This window comes from Mustela nivalis, assembly GCF_964662115.1.
Source record: "Mustela nivalis genome assembly, chromosome: 17".
NCBI classification, from domain to species: Eukaryota; Metazoa; Chordata; class Mammalia; order Carnivora; family Mustelidae; genus Mustela; species Mustela nivalis.
In genome coordinates, this window is record NC_139036.1 from 3,264,883 (window position 1) to 3,278,669 (window position 13,787).

The 13,787-nt window shown below is 43.9% G+C and overlaps 1 long non-coding RNA gene across 1 annotated transcript; it reads right to left on the minus strand.

Moving 5' to 3' along the window:
* Positions 1-311: 311 nt before the first annotated feature.
* Positions 312-12,577, minus strand: LOC309851948. Its single transcript, XR_014305007.1, has 6 exons — positions 12,487-12,577; positions 11,263-11,321; positions 9,845-9,927; positions 6,327-6,374; positions 5,912-6,000; positions 312-481 (listed from the first exon to the last, which is right to left on the minus strand). It is a non-coding gene; the product is annotated as an uncharacterized lncRNA (long non-coding RNA).
* Between the last annotated feature and the right edge of the window lie 1,210 nt (positions 12,578-13,787).

Consider the following 13,787-nt stretch of genomic DNA (forward strand, 5'->3'; position numbering starts at 1 on the left):
TTTTTGCAACAGAGGTCTTCCTTTAATTCTGCTGACTTTCCTATTTCTTTCTGTGTGGATACAAACAGAATTTGAGATCATTTCCTGCAAACTTCTCATCTACCTTCAGAATCCAACGTTACTGCTTCATGGAAGATGACTGAGCAGATTTTAGAATGGTAGGTATATAGTTCTGGGAATTCACACAACTAAATAAAGTGCCCCTTTGAAAAGGTGCCCTGCATGAGAGAGCATGATATAAAGGTTAAAAATAAATGCTAGTCTAGTAAATTAAGAAATATAATGTGTACAAGTAGAAAAGATTCTCACATGAGTGGTCTGACGAGATGTTGTGTGGAACCAAAACAAAGTCATCCGTGTCACAAGAAGAGTTCTTGCTACTAGTACTGGCAGAATCTTTGGACACTTGTAGATAGTTGGGAGGACCCAATGGTGGGGAGGATGAGTTTTCTTCCTGAATATGCTGCGTATCTGGAAGGGACTAAAATTAACAACATAAAATTAAAACTGGCCTAGTAATAAAATGCACGTCAGAATAGCCCTTAGACTAAGGAATACTGTCTTCATAAAAGTGGGCATAAAGTTAATTCCATCTTAAAATTTTGGAAAAAAGAAATCTCTTTGGAAAATCTTTCCCTTAGAAAAGCACAGTTTAAAGTGTCTTCATATAAAGACTTCTATCATTTTTTTCCAAAAATGATACTTAAAAATATATCCTACCCCTTATCACGTACATGTCTCCCTCTCCTGAAATTCCTGAGGTGTGTTTTCATCATCTCAACATGCCCCGTTTTGGCTCTTGGCCTAGCAAAGCAGGTACTCAAAAACTATTCACTCGATGACTAAAACACTATGTCCAGGGACTTTAGACTAACAACATCCTGCACACATTTTACAAAGTTTTAAACCTCCAGTGAAGAAAACATTATAAACAGGAAAGCAAGAGACCACGTTATGCAAAAAAAGTAAATAGATCGATCAGGATAGCTACGTTCAAGCCTAGAGATTTATGTTTGCTCACAGAAAGCAAGATCTGGAAAACCTTACTGGCTGTGGGTACATTCCTTTTGTTCTTCTTTTGTTACGGGGAGGAGTGGGTTTGCAGGAGCTAGGACAGGAAGGAAGGAAAGCATATACGAGGCATACAAGCAAATACACAGATGTAAGCAGTTGTATGTCCTGTGGCATTTGCCGCGTTCAGGGACTCAAGTGACACCTCTGATTAAATGTCTTGGTTACACAATGGTTTTCTGAAACAATGAACTTCCTAATTTATTATGTTAAGTCCTCTATGACCTTGTTTAACCTTCGTTTCTAGTTAAGAAAAGGAAAAATACTACATAATGCCCTTTGATCTTAAACCCATGTCCTAAACACCCAATTCACTGCTAGGGCTCCTTCGAATGTCACTATGCAATGAAATCTGTATCAGATCTCCTATCGTGTATGTGTGTGTGTGTGAGACACACATGACATACAACCCCCTTATCACTTTTTAAAGAGACCTTGTGTGTCTAGGTAATAAAGGGAAGGGACAATGGGAAGACTAACATGACCAACCGTCTACCATGGACTAGACCCCGCTGGGTGCTTTCCATGTCTTACCTAACCCCAGTCCTGTTCTGAAACCCCTGTCATACATGGATACAGACAGACAGCTCAGAAGCTTAGGAAATTTGCCCAAGATCACACAGCTAAAAAGTGCTCAAGCTGAGATGTGATTCCAAGCGTCTAACTCCACAATCTCTTTCCAGTGGTTTAGGCAGGCCCTTTCTCAAGCTCTTCCATGCCTTCGTCAAACCGTCTGCAGCCACAGCATCTGAGTGGAAGGGATCTTCCCCCTGCTGGTCTCTCCACCCTGTGCTCTAAGTCCGGTCCCCTCCACCTCCTCAGAGACCTGGACCAGCTCCCTCTGCCCCTGACGGTCTCCCCCTCTCCCTTTCGTCTGGTTTTCTTCCCCTCTGTGCATAAACTCATTCCATTTTCTCACACCTCAAATCCCTGCAGTCCTTTTAATCACCGTCTTCTCTCACTTCTTTACTTTTTAACGATGTCTCTCGAAATTATCAATCTTCACTGACCCAAGCTCCTCACCTCCTACGTATCGCTCAACCCGCCATAACCCATTTTCTGCCTTCTCCTGTGCAGTCACGCGGTCTTCACCAGGCTGGCCAGGCTTCCCCCTGCCACGCCGTGTTACCCACGCTCTGCTTCACCCGCGCTGCAGACCACTCGACGCTCAACCCCTCCGTTCAGTGAACCGGCTTCTCCTCCCACTTCTTAGTCTGTTCTGTGGGTGCCGGCTTCTCTTCCATCCCTTAAAGGACAGGGATGGAGTGTGGAGTTCCCCAAGGTGCCACTCTGGACCCTCTACGCCTCACATTTTTAAAAAATTCTGTTCAGTCAGCCACGGCACCGTACGTAATTAGCGTCTGATGCGGTGTGCATCACTGGTTACACGGAACACCCAGTGCTCCTCATGGCCCGCACTCCTCACAGTTTTATCCGCACCGCAGCGACCACTCTCACCCTCCAAGTACCCCCTCACCTCTGCGGCCTAGACCTCTCCAGTGAGCACTGCACTAACTCACTACCTTCCTGGTCCAAAGCGTTGCTCCCCGCGCTCCCTGCCGGAGTGACCTCACCATCATCCATCCGTTCGGTCTCCCGTTCAAGCAGCTCCAAGCTTGGTGAACTCTACCTTTCTCTTACCTGGCCCCCACCTTCCCTGCAGCTCAGGCCCTCGTTCTCGGAAAAAGAAAAAACAAAACAAGAAAGGTGCAACAGTCTGTGGGTTCTCCGTGCTCTAACAGAGCGACCACTCTACTCTCTATTGCTCTCAAGCCCCGGCTTCCACCCTGCGGCGGCGTACAGCACACCTCCACCTAAAAGCACTCTGATGGCTCCCACAGCCAAATCCCGTCAAGAGACAGCAGCCCCTGCCTCTCTAGCTGCACCTGCCCCTCCGCTTGCCATCAGTACTCTGTGTCCCCCAGCCTGGACTGCTCCGAGGAGCCTCGTCCTCAGAACTGCCAGCAATGATGGAGACGGTCTGCATCTGAGCGCACGGTGTGCTGGCGACCCACTAGCCACAGACAGCTATTGAACACTCGAAATGTGGCTAGCCTAAGTTACAGAATGTTAAATTTCACTTAATTTTAACAAACTTAAGTGGGCCGAGAGAGGCTCCAGGGTTCCTTCAGGGCGTCATGCTTCCGGAACTTCATGAATGAGAATTCTTCCGCCTATAATACCATTCTTTTACTAATCCACCTTGCTAGGTCTTTCTTCAAAAGTCAGCTCAATGCCCTCCCCTGAGCAGCCTTCCTGAGTTCTTGCTCTGATTTCATGCTCCCCATTCATGTTCCCACAGGCAATAATGAGACACACACATAAGCTTCCAACAGTGGTTGCTTTATCTACCTTGTCCCCACACAACTAAATTCAAAGCTCCTTAATGTAAGGGACCTTGTCGTTTCATTCATTAGTATCAACCAGAACCTTACACAGACTAGGTGTTTAATAAATGTTATGAAACCAAGAAACATGATCTAAACAGCATTTAAGCTATAGCCACTATCGTAACTAAAAGACTGACTTGGATTTTTTTTTCCTTTCAAGATTTCTCTGGAATCAAGTAGCAGCTGGGTATTTGTGTGAGAATGTAAAAAGAGAATGCTGTATGTGCATGCCTGTGTGTATCAACCCTCCACATGAGTCTACTCCAGCCGTAGGAAGAAAGGGGAGGCATGCATAAAACCATCTTATTTTTGGCAGTTTACATTAAAAGCAAGGCCCATTAAACCATCCCATTTCTCACTATCTGGAAATTATACAGATTCTGGATTTCCTTTTACTCCTCAGCTTTCCTTTTTCCCTTTTTATTTTCTTTTCAAGCTGCCTTTTTTTTTTCTTTTTAAGTCGGCTCCACGCACAGTGTGGAGCCCCACACGGATCTTGAACTCACGACCCTGAGACCAAGCCCTGGGTTGAGATCAAGAGTTAGATGCTTTATGGACTGAGCCACCCAGGTGCCCAACCATTAGCTTTTAATAAAAGCCTTCTAAAAATGGTTTTCCCACCAAAGTTTCTAGCATCTAAATATGCTTCCTCTCTCCCCTTGGCTTGTCCTCCCCTCTCTTAGCACTCCATCTCTTGGCCAGCAGCCTGAGCCGAGCTCTGAGCGCTCTCCCCTTCGATGCTGCCCCACACAACAGAAAACCCCAACTGGCTCTCGCCAGTCAAAGCAATCTCCAAGTCAATGAACCTCCTACTGGACCCCCTCTATCTCATTCCTCGGTCATCCTACAAACAGGCTCCTCTCTTCTTGCTCTCTCCCAGCTCTTCTCATAATTAGATTCTTCCCTGTGGTTCCTTTCTCAAGCATCAACTTCGCTTTTCATGTCTCACACCGCATCAAATATAGACTTCATAATAATAGCTACAATTTGTCAAGCCCGCCCAAGGCTGCTGTTCATGAAGCCTACCTTACAGAGGACGGGGCCCCGGCTCAGCGCTGGAGCTGAGCTGCTCCAGGTGAAGCATGAGCCAGCGGCCTGGCCAGTGCTGAGGCCAGATGGGCCTGACCCCAGATAAAGCCAACGGTCTCTCCATGCCAGTACACTTCCTCCACGTTTCTCCCCAGTCACTCAAATCCAATGTTTTCTAATATTCCAGACTGAAGCAGGAAATCCACAACACTTTTTTCCCCTCTTAGCTTTTTAAAAAAATGTAGGGGAATATAATGTCTTATTATCCTATCTGCTTTTTCTAACTTAGTTTAAGTCTGGAGGGATAGGCAAAAAGGGTTTTTTTTTGTCTGTTTGCAATCGGCTTCCTCAGCATCTGCCTTAGCCATGGGCTGTTAGGTTTTCCTTGAAAACAATAGTCTAACAGCAGTTGCCACTTACTGAGTACTGTGTACCAGACATTATAGTAAAGTGCTTTTGCTCATTTACACTTAAAAGAACCTATGAAATAGGTCAATTACACTCGCTTTCCCTAGGAGAAACAGGCTCAAAGAGATTAAGTCATTTGACCTGGCTAATGCGGCAAGTACGGGGTGCAGAAGCTCCCGAGTCCCATGTTCTTAAACCTCTAAGGTGAACCCACTAATTACACAATCACTTCCTCTTATGACTGCCCCACGCTCCACCGCCAGCATTCAAGAAATTCACGTCTGCCACAACAGTCACCAGAGCTGACACAAGAGCCCTTGGAACTTCAGCTGATGGGAAAGCCTCAAGGTCACAGCCCAGAGCAAGGAGTGGGGGAAGGGTCGGAAGCCGGCAGAGTGAAGCCCTGGGAGCACAGAGCAGAAATTCTCAGGATCTAGAAGCAGCACTTAGGCTGGAGGAAAGAGAACCACAGAGAAAATGGCCAGGGAAGCCCAGAGGAGGGAGGCGGCTGGGGTGGAGCAAGTCCTGAAGGGCTGGGAACCGGCGTTCAGGGAACTGAAGTGTGAGGACTGTGGCTCCGAGGTCACTCACCACCAATGGAAATTCTACGTACGATAAATACCCAGACGGATGCGATGATAGTTGGAGAAAATGAAGTTACTACCTCCCTGCCTCTGATGGGTACTCTGCAGCTGTCATCCTTTCCAACCCACGGGGCATCAAACGTTGCTGAGTAGGATACTCGCTGTTGAGAGGAAAATGGCCCGGGGGGTGACATTTCTTGCTGAAGCTTACACAGCTACAGAGGGCAGAGTGCAAATCTAGGTCCATCTGACTCAACAATAATGTTCTCTGTCCAAAGCTCAGCAGTAGCACTGGAATGGGCACGTCAGAATGTAAGTTCTAGTAACCACTGCACATCAGAAGGGAATCCACAATGTATCCCAGGCTCCCTTAGGGACAGAGGCAATAGCACTCACTCTGAAATTATAGTTAATAAAACCAAAACTTACTGGTGGAGAGGCAAAGCGACAGGATGGAGAGCTGCCACAGGAGCTCCCAGAGACGGAGCCAGCATACACGGGCACTGGAACTGGGCAGGCTGGGGGGAGACACACCGGTGAAGAGAGATGTGCGCTGCAGAGACTTACACAGCTCGTCTAAGAGACGACATCGCTGTGTGACCAGATTCATTTACCTACTTATTACAGCTCCTGTGGGTAAAACTAAACCTGCAGCAATTACTACAAATATTTCAACTGGGACTTGGGAAAAAAAAATGACTGGAATTCAATAAATAAAGCCCATGAAATCTTGAGAAGCACAATCAAAAATTAATTTGTGACACAAAATACTGATTTTTCCCTTAAGTCTGTCTGCCTTCACTCTTCAAGCAAAAATGCAAAAAAAATTAAAAAAGGTACTCACATTTTTTCACTGGAACTTGTTCAAGAAAAGGATGGCTAAAAAATGCTTCTGTAATGAAAAAGGAGAATGCAACCCTTAAGCTCAGGTTGAGTAGCAGACGGGTTAATCTTGTTGATGCATTTAACAGTGTTGAGATCATAAATAATTATTATTAACTTCTTTATGTAGCCTCCATCTCCTTCCACTGTAGAAGCCTATGATTTTTATAAATCATCTATAAAAATGATCAGATTATAAATAAATCTTAATCCACGAAAAATTTAAAATAATAATTGTGAGTTTTGCAAACACGCATTCCCAACGCGGCAGGCTCCACCAAAGCAGGCATGTTCGGGGACCCGCCCTGTCCTCCTGCGGGGGACAGGGGGCTGTGAACAGGATCCCGAAGTGTATACGGAAGCATGGCTGGGGTTAACTGTCCTAGAGGCAATCCAGGCAGCTGATTTATATAATAAATCCCATTCTTCTATCCCAGAAGAGATATTCCTGCAGCTGGTTTCACGTTTTTTTAAAAATCTGTAAGTCTGATTTAATTTCTTTGGCTGTCTACCAAGGATAAAACCTACATAATAAGTCTGCTAATTAAAGGTAAATAAGTCAGGAGGACATGGCCGTTCATTATTTTACTTTAGCTTCCTGTGTGTTTAAAATATTTCATTTATTCTTTAAAAGCCCATAAAGCTAATCTCCTGTCCCAGACCTGTATGCTAGTAAATCTCACAGAGCAGGCAAGGAGGGCGGCGTGACACCAGCATGGGATTTAAATGAGGAGGTACAAGATCAGGAAAAGCTTAACTCAGGGTCAGGCTAGCGTATCTTCCATTCTGAAGGGCCCTGGGGTTTCTTACTGAAATAAATCACCAAAAGCCACTCAGTGTAAATATCAGTTGCAAGACTGGCTAAGGAATAGAAATGTGGAGGGTTTTGAAAAAAATATATATTTTCTACCAGAGATAATTTTTGGAACAAAAATTACTATACATATACATAAATTCTGGTTTGACATATAAGATTTTTAATGCTAATTTTTACAATGAACATCATAGGGATGAAAAAGAAAAGAACTGAATGCAAATGCTCTGAAACCACATCCCAAATCCATTGCTATGGCAGGGAAAATATACAAATACTTCATATATAATCCAGTATTTTAAAACTATTATTGATGAGTCTATTGTTTCAGTATTGACCCCTATTTCTCATGGTTACAGAGCAACTCTCAATTTAATTTCTCCCCCTAAAAGATAAAAATATTTACCAAGTCCATTTGCTGAAATTTAGTTCCAACTTTACAAAACTCTAAGAAAATACATGTTCAGACTATTCACCTTGTCCCCTATATGGAAACTTCCAGAGCTATTGTCTACTGAGGACATTTGCTAGGACAACAAACGGAGTGCTTCACATACCAGTTTATTTAATCCTCACAAACTTAACACACAGGATTATCTTCCTTTTACAGACAAGGATAAAGTGCATAAAGGCCATGTATCTTCTCCAACATCAAAGCCAGCAAGCTGAGGGATGAGAATTCAAATCCTGGTCTGTCTTATCCAGGAACCTATATGGACTTCCCTAACACACATGAAGAGACCAAAACTCTGGACTAAGGTTTTGCAAATCTCTATTAATATTACAACTAATTACTACAGGAGAAATCAAACACTTTTTTTTTTCTTTCTAAAAATGTCAAGATCAAGGTTAATTTAAAAAGCATTTTCACTGAACATGTCTTATGGCTCTTCTGGTCTGACATTTAAGTCATGCTGTTTTTACATATGACTGCTACGAGTAAGATCGAAAAGAACAAACTTTTACATGAGATTGATAAAAACAAGTTAACAAACTGCCCCCAAAGAGGAGCTGAGACCCAGACAATTTCAGGGGAAAATGTTCTTTCAAAGCCTTCCAAGACTGGACAATCCCTATAGTATTAAGCATTCCTAGACCGTGTAAAGTTAAAATACTTAGAAATCTTTATCTTTAGGGGCGCCTCGGTGGCTCAGTGGATTAAAGCCTCTGCCTTTGTCTCAGGTCATGATCCCAGGGTCCTGGGATTGAGCCCCACAAGGGCTCTCTACTCAGTGGGGAGCCTGCTTCCCCCCCTCTCTCTGCCTGCCCCTCTGCCTACTTGTGATCTCTCTCTGTCAAATAAATAAAATCTTAAAAAAAAAAAAAAGAAATGTTTAGCTTTAAATGATTTTATTATAAAAAGAAGAAAGGCTCAATATCCGTGATACGGCTTTCGCCTTCAGAATGTAAAAATCTGAACTCAGGCCTTGCGGAGCACCCAGAGCCCATTCTCCCACAGCCCTCACACTGCGGTGAAAACCAAACTGCCACGGAGCGGCCCCTGCCTGTCTCCTGAAACCCCATCTTCGAGGCCAGGGACTTTCCACCAGGATTCTGGAGTGTTTCTCCTCCTTTGCCTCCTCCCAGATCTCTGAAATACATCCCCAGCCTAGACTTCTCCTCTGGACTCCAAATGCCCTTTGGGCATCTGCATCCCTCCGTTAAATGTGTGTCTTCCGTTTAACAGATCCAAGCTGAACCCCTGATTTGCCCCAGAGCCTACTCTGGCCACAGAGCCTCAAGCATGTCTGTAACAAACAACTCCATTCCTTCACGCACCCAGGCCAGACACCCTGGAGGCATCTTTGAGTCTTCTCTCTCTCACACCCCACATCCAATTCATCTGTAAATACTACGGTCTCTACCTCCAAAAACATGCAGAATTCAAGGGACTCCTGACCACTTCCATGGCTGTCATTCCAGCCTGAGTCCCTTCATCTCTCACTGGGGTAACTGCTGTAGTCCCCAGATTGGTTCCCGGGCTCCTGTCCTCACCACCCCGCTCCACAGTCTGTTGGCAGCAAGCAACCAGAATGATCCTTTCTAAAACATGGGTCAGATCCTATTACTCCTGAGCTCACACTCTCCCCAACACATTTTGAGCAAAAGCCCACCACGTCTTTAACTGGTCTTCTAACTGTTCCTCCAGCTGACACGGCACTCCCAGCTCTGGGCATTTGTACTGGCTGTTCATTCCACCTGGCAAGCTCTTCCCACAGACATGCACACCGCCCACTGTCTCACTATCCCGCTGTCCATCAATCAAGTGTTTATTCAAAGGCCACTTCCTCAGAAGGGGCTTCATGGAATTTAAACTGTCAATCCCTCCCCCATGGGCATTTCCCTTCCCTCGTCTTTCCCAGAGCACTTATCACCTTCTTTATGGTGCGTTGATTAAACTTTACCCTTTGTTTGCCTCTCCTGCAGGAGAATATGTGCTATGGGATGACAGGGATTTTCTTTATTAACTCGACCCCCTGTATCTAGAACATAGCGAGCACTCAATAAATATTTATAAAATAAGGGAAGAAAAAAGATGAAGAGAAAGAAAGAAACTGACTTGAATTTTCTCCTGAAAACTCTATAGTATCTTTTAAAAAATAACTTTTGGGGGGATACACAGAAATCAAATTAGAACACACACAGAATTTGAAAAGATTACTTACCAAAGTCCATTCTGTCTTTCTGGTTTCTCTGAAGCAAACCCAAGAGGAGATTAGCCAAGTAAGGTGATGTTTCTCTGGGAATACTGGGGCAAAGGAAGAAAAAGACTCTTAAGTGGTGAGTTTATACAGGTTAAACACACGACTTTTGCCTTCACGATGGTAAGTGAAAATGTATATGTAGATTCACAAACACACCTTAAGCCAAGAAGATCATGGTAAAGTCTCATTCATTCCTTCCAGAAGAAAAAGAAAACAAAACAAAACACTAAGCAACTGCCTTTGAGAAAGGGCATCAATTCGGGAGGTTCCTGCATTGTGTTTATTGATATTATCTGAGTCTGTGCAGGCATAAAGCACTTCAGAAGCACAATCAGCCTGGCACTCATATTTGCCAGAACTCTCTATTAGAAGAAGAGCCACCTCCCATTGTCTGGAAAAAGGCACAGCTCCAATTCGAGTGAGAAATAATACAGCTTCCTAAAATCCACTAAGAAAAAGACAAACCAATAGAAAAATGAGTCATAGGACCACGCAATTCACAGAATAAAAACTACAAAAGGACATGAGACAAATGAAAGAGCACCAACTTTACTAGTAAAGGAAACAATGCAAATTAAAGAGCCAATTGGTCCCCTTCTGTTTGTGAGGCACCTGCTGTGATAACATCCCGTGTTGGTGAAACCGTGGGGAAACAAGCACTCTGTGGCGGTGCTGCATTAGCTAATTGGGAGAACATCCCTTGTGGTCTCCTAATTCCATGTCCAGGAGTCTATCCTAAAGAAATACACAGGACTGTACACCAACACACACACACACACACACACTTCACTCAACACTGTTTGGAGTAACCAAAAAATGAAAACAAGGATCTGATTTAACAAAATATGAAACATTTAGCCATGAAACTCTATGAACCGTTTAAAAGAATGAAGTAGTTCTCTATATCCTGACACTAACTGGTGTCTATGATACACTGTACAGTAAAAAAAAAAAGTTGCAGAACAATTTGCCAAGTATGATGTAATTTGTACAAAACATGTACGTGTACATATCTACAGGAGGTGCAGAGCCAGCCCATGTCATCCTGGAGAGCAGGGAAGACCGAGGGAGGGACTGACTGTCTAGTTCACACACATCTGTTCTGTTTGTGTCTCCCTTCCCCCCCAAGAACATGTAAAACTTCTGTGTGTGTGTTTTTTTTCCTTTTAAATATACTTTACATTTTAAAAAAGAAAAAAAAAATGGCACAGCACTATCCAGGCACCTGTGATGCACCAGTAATTTTCAGATTTCTGGTTAAAATGAATGTTCTCCCATTACTGTCAACTGAAGAAAGATTCAAGGCTGGAAACCGGTAACACGAGTTCAAATAATGCTGCATTCACAGACACTAAAACCCAGCGTAACCAAACACATACCTAGGCATTAAGCTCCTGTTTTTTTCATAAAACATCCTGAGGTCTTGAGGACTATTGGCCTGTTTAAAAACAAACAAACAAAACCAACAAGGTTTTATTCCCTAGACGATGGGGGCAGAAAGTTCAAATCACGAGATCCATGCTCAAATGCTGGCTATAAAGCACATATTCTGAACCTGAAAGTCCTGGGTTGCAGAAGGGGCCACAGATGGGCACCAGGAACTTAAAAACCTCTGGAACTTTGTGCGAATTCTGCCTATCTGGACGTAGGGTATCTTTGCCCAGGTCTGTCTCCCAGAGGAGCCCAAAACTTAGGAAGAGTTCAGAACCACTACTCTGGAGGTCACCCTGCCAGCCCAACACCTACATTTTTATTGTGTACAATCAGGGTATATTTTCTCTTAGGACTGCCAAGGGCACAAGGAAGGGAAAGAAACCAACAGCTGCCTCTCAGTCCCTCCTCGACAGCAGATGCCGCCCTCCCACACAGTAAGAGCTGCAGGATTAGTGATGCCCCCCCCCACCCACACCTGCCCCTCCTGCTGCCCCTCTGTCCCCAACGGGGCTGAGAGGGTAAGTGTCTAAACCAGGCGGGGCACTGATTTCACATCTTTTTTACTCTGCTTACTCTGTTCCAGTTTTCAGGTTCAGAAAAACCTCTCTGTAACTGGGCAGTAGGAACTCATCACGATTCGTTCTGGAGGGCCTCTTTCTGACAGGACGTGAGGGGAGTGGAGAAGAGGGAAGAATAACCCCAAATAATGTCCACCAAAACTAGACCATCAGCCTTCTCTCACCCAGCAGCGCCAGGACCAGGAAGCTGGAGGCGGTTTCCGCTCATCTTCCGAGACCAGGCCTTGAGGACTATTGGCCTGTTTGTGGAGTGCAGGGCCTCCCACACCCAGGTAAGCAGGAAGCATGGACCATCACTATTCACACCACTTCCCACCAGGGTGTCAGTCCTGTCCCTGACTAGTTGTCACCAGCCTGGGGAACATAAAGCGAGCTTTATGCCCAGGCTAATGACAAAGGGAGGGCAGATAAAAAAAGGAAAAGCAAAAGCTGTTCTGGCTCGCTATAGCAGTTTCTGCCTGTAACAAAATCAAAACAAGTCACAAGGGAACCAAAAGCACCGTTTTCAAAGTATGCCCTGTTTTCTTAAGTCAAAGGCAACTGCAAAATGAGAAGATCCCAAAACTGAGCACAGATAGAAAGTCAGGCTACCTGAAAAGGTGGTTTTCTAACTAGGCATTGATATATCACTGTTCCTATGCTCCACAGGTCTGCCTTAGCATCATAATGTTGAGACATAATAACTTCAGGAGCATGGGGATAAAAACATACCAGGCACATGCATGATGTTATTTATCTTACTAATATTGATAAATTAACTGGTAAAGTTCACGCTCCTAACAAATGCTAAAATGAGATCGCACCAGACACTTCCCTAATCAGGTGATCCTGCTGTGAGCTTAAACCACATTCGTACACTGGGATTTACTGGTAAACTCAAAAACAACACTGCATGAAAAGAAGCAATGTATAGAAACAAACATTTCTATGTATTACTATGGGACAGCAATGCAGTTAGAGTATTAAGGTTATAATAAAAATACACACCAGCTACAACACAGAGGTGACTTCTGGGGTAGAAGAGTGGGATGTGGAAAGAGGGAAAGATTTAAAGGACTTGGGCTGTTGCTGAAATATTTTACTTCTTTCTTGGGGGAAAGGAAAAGATCAAGGCACATATGGCAAAATGTTACCTTTGTTAAAAATGGACAACAAGTATACAAGTGTTTGCTGTATTACTCCCTGTTTTTCTGCTCATTTGAAAGCTTTTAAAATAATCCACGAACTATGATGAACATACAGTAAGGACTGTCTTAAAAGCAAAGGCATTTGTCTTCTCTGCCGCTTTGTTACAGCTCTTCCTCCCACCTCTTACTGCATGCTGCTTCTTAAAAATGCCAGTAATCTGGACAAACATTAAACAGAAATGTCAAACACACGCAAAACCAGGGAAATTTATTTTCCATTTGTACCATGTTTAGCTGTCATCCCTGGTAAGCTTCTCACTGACTTAGATCAGAGGAAATCCTTACTGACCATAAGCCCATTTTCACTTAGAACTGAGACAGGTACATGCATTTACTTGGCAGAATTCTGAAGCTCCAGAATTAAGCTACTTCCAGGCCCAATGCTTCCCACTGATCTGGAATTTTCATAGCCTTCCCTTTTCAGACATGACAACATCCGCACGGAAGGATGAAGACGGAACTACAATTTTTCAGCTTTACCTCTAACACTAACTGAAAAATCTTCTATGACCCAGAGATCTTGTCAAGAGAAACAACATGAGAAGATGAGGAAACGCCCAAGAGGGTTTTGTTGTTGTTGTTGTTTTCTCTAATATCATACACCAAGTACAGCATGACCACACTTCGTCAATCTGTATTTTCAATTTACTCGAACAAGGGATTTTTTACCACTCATAATTAGTTTTTTTTAAAACTTAAGCTAAA